The sequence below is a fragment of the Crocuta crocuta genome, unplaced genomic scaffold (assembly GCF_008692635.1).
Source record: "Crocuta crocuta isolate KB4526 unplaced genomic scaffold, BGI_CrCroc_1.0 scaffold1944, whole genome shotgun sequence".
NCBI lineage: Eukaryota > Metazoa > Chordata > Mammalia > Carnivora > Hyaenidae > Crocuta > Crocuta crocuta.
The window spans coordinates 138688-142571 of NW_027528394.1; the positions used below are offsets into that span (position 1 = coordinate 138688).

General features: G+C 36.1%; 1 protein-coding gene across 1 annotated transcript in view; it reads left to right on the forward strand.

Moving 5' to 3' along the window:
• The window catches only part of AR (androgen receptor), a 182252-nt gene that overhangs the window by 106481 nt on the left and 71887 nt on the right, over positions 1-3884 (forward strand).

Genomic DNA, 3884 nt, shown 5'->3' on the forward strand with positions numbered 1-3884 from the left:
AAGAAGGATGGTCTTTTTTTTTTATTTAAAGGATATTAGACATCTCTCCCTTTATATGGTAAAGCAAAAGGTGAAGGCACCTGAAATTTACAATGCAGCTATCACGTGGCAGGCACAGGGGGAAGGGCTTAACATGTGCTCCTTAATGTAATTCTCGCAAAAGCTCTCTAGTTAGAAAGCATCCCCACTCTCCAGATGAGACAAATGAGTTCAGAGAGACATAATGACTGGGACCAAGGTTCAGTGGTGGATGCAGGATTCCAGCCCACCTCTGCCTGGCTCCAATGCCCTGCTGAGTTGACATTCACCCCTCAAACAAGGAACAGTAGTCTGTAACTTTTGCATTTCACATTGGTTCCACAATCCTTGGAGAATTTGCTTAAAATAGTCAGACCCTTTAAGGTATTTTCAAGTCTGAGAGACAGACAGACAGACTGAGATAATGTGTAGGTGCTGAAGATTTCTGAGCCCAACTTCTCCATATTTGAGCTGGCATTTGTAGACCTATAGCTTCTAGTAATCAACTTTTATTTAATTAATTGTAAAACTGTTTAAGTGGTATTCTGGTTTAGGAAAGTTCCATTTCATGTGGCAGCATTTTTCCTTCAGACCCACAAAAGTGAATGCACTGCATAAGGATAATAAGTGAGCATGTACCCCAGGGGAGGCAGGAAGAAATACAAATGTTGCATGCAAATTATGAACTTACTTGTTCTCAAAGCAAACCTCTGCTAAATTTTCACGTAGGATGTTATTTAGGAGGATGTTAGAAACTTCTCAGAGTTTTAATTTTCTCTTTCACTATGTGCTGTTGTAGCCATACAAAGCATGCATGAATCATATCAGTTGGTTATGCAGCATAGTAATAAAATGAACAGTCATGAGCTCTGGTTAAAGAATAAGAGCATTTACACCATTTTTTTGTTGTTTACTGCTATAACTGTAGGACCTAGAATGATATTTGGCATGTAGTAGCCACTTAATAAATATTTTTAAATGAATACATAAACACATAAACTTGTATTCTCCTTCCTTATATCATTAACCGCAGTCTCTCCTTAGAAGTAACCACAATCCTATATTTGGGGTTTATTATTCACTTGCATGTTTATACTTTTTCACATATATATTACCAAATTATAATTTGTTTACTTTTGCCTTTTGGGGGATATGTATGTAATGGAAGCATAGTATATAGGCTATTGTGATTTATGTCTTTTATGCAATATTAGATTGTAAGATTTACCTATGTATACCTGTATTCTGTTCCTCGTTATTGCTCAATTGTATTTTAATGAATGAGTGTGCTGTAATTTATTTATCCTTCCTCCTTTCAGTGGATTTTTATCATTTCTGCTTTTATAAATACAGCTGCTATGACACCATTCCTGCACATGCTTCCTGGTACAAATGTGCATTAGTTTTTCTAGGATAGAAACCTAGGATTGGAACTCTTATTACAGTTTTCATTTCCAATGTCCAAAAGTCAGCCCATGAGGCAGAAGTGAAATGTTCCTTTTGTCTACACTACACCAGGGTCAGTGGAAGCGCTATCCAAAATATTTTTTTCTAGAAAGAGGAAGTGTAGGTAGGCGAGACCAGCCTGGTAAGATTAGCAGATATATCAGGCCTTTAGTCAAAATGGGTTGTAATTAGGAAAAGTTCAAATTCTAAAATTGTCTTCATTATTTCTCCTCTTCTTCCTCTTCTTTTACCATTATTTTTGTAAGTGTTGTGTTTTATTGAACTCATATCTAATGAACAAAATATTGATGAATTCTAATGAACAAAATATTGATGAATTTCTTTAGTCTTAAACACTGATTATAAATTTGATTGATTAGATTATTTTGAACAATTTGAACTGTATTTTAAATTGTAATATGGATACAAATTTCTGTTTCATAAAGTCTCTTTTTAAAAAGACCTCTTATTTATTCAGGTTTCCATGTTGTATATCTAATATTTATTTTCCAATCATATGTTAAAAATTACTGTCATTATCATTGTCATCTCATTTATCCAAATATACCTTTATGACTTTCAAAAATCATTCCTGTCTTTGAGGTGCTTCCTCATCTGTAGCAATCGGCACTCTGCCTTACTATATCATCTACTATATTGTGTTATAGTTCCTTGCTTCCTGTCTTTCTTCTGTACAAGATAGTGCATTTCTTAGAGGCAAGAATAATATATTGATTATCACAATATCCCCAGCACCTAATCCTTTGCTAGGTACATAAGGCTAGATTCTAGGAGTTGAGTTGGGTCCATCTATCTAATCTCAACCTTCAGTTTTATAACATGGCTAGTCATGGATTATGAATAGCACTTTGGAGGCAGATTTATGTAGGATGGAATCTGGCATTCCCATTTATGACATGAGTGGTCTTGAAAAGTTTAATTTTCCTGAACATCAGTTTCCTCTCCTACGATACACAGATGATACAGAGCTACTTGGCAGGGTTTGGGGGAAGATTAAATGAGATGATATATATGAAATGGCCTGAAGACACTTGTGAAAACAAAAAACTTCTGCCGCTTCTCCTTGTTTCATAAATGAGAATAGGGACACATTTTTTTACCCAAGGAAATGAAAGTTTTAGCCAAAGGGATGATGTTCTTAACATTTAGCCCATTTATATATGGGAAGTGAGCTATTTTCCTGTGGACCTTGAGGTCCTGATAATTTTGGTTTGATAGGCAGACTCCTGCTGGCTTTCCAGTCAGTGTAGGAAAGGGAGCACTTGTGTGGGAAAAAGATAGCCAGCTGCTGGGTTTACATATCAGCCAAAATTTTTCAGTGCTTTCTGCAGTACTTGGGACTTGAATAAAGGCTAATATTTGTGTCTTATAGGTAAAGTGTTTGTCAAGTATAGCCTAAGAAAAAATATTCTTTGCTCTTGCCCTTGCCAGGGCTGATCCCTGGTTACGGAGGAGAAGATAACATTTCATGCTTTTTTGGATCCTGAGGACTATGCTGAACTTGGTAATCAAAGAGCCATGTATGTAGAAACTAAGAGAGTAGCAGAAAGATAATAAAGTAATAGAAACTATGTTGTATTTGGAGCCAGATAGTACTGAGCTTTCTGTCAAATCACTTTGGGCTTCACCTCTCTGAATCTGACTTTCTTCATTTGATGTAATAATGACCAAAAAAAATTGTTTCTCAGAGTTGTTTTGAGGCATAGAAATCACCCAACACAGCAAGCAGGCTGCCACTAAGACTTATTCTCCTTCCTTCCTTAGTAAGGAAGAAGTGCTAAGAAAAAAATATGGCTATATTCCTGTGGATGAGAATATGAGTAATTGCCATCCACCTGAGACAGATTAACCCAGGATGTCACTTGTTGTTGTTTTTTTAAATGCTTAGACATAGGGCATAGGAGAGAAAAATAATTTGACCTTTGGTTAGTAAGAACAATGTTTTATTTGTTTATGGGAGACTCAGAATTATACATCCATTAAGGTTTTAGGATTGGCTTTCTGACCCTCTCCTTCATATCCATCTGAAAGAACTCAGACACATATCTTCTTAAAGATAAGAAGTTCATACTAGATGACTCCTGAAGCTTCATCCTGTCCTCAGGACCCTATGAGTATTTTAATGACCAAGTGTTGAGATGCTAGCCTGAGTAATTTCCAGCATCACTGTGTATCATTGCCCAGCAAGAATCTCAAGTGTAAGGATTTTGCTACTTTATATTGTAGAATGGAGGTGAGGGGATGTCCACATAATCTAGAGAGATGACTAAGGAAAGTGAAGGAATGGGGGGGGAGACCAAGGAATGGTGGTATGATAACACTAATCATGATCCCTCATTTGTGTATTCATGTTAAAGGCTTTTTATCTTTTTATATAATTTATACTCCCACTCACAACA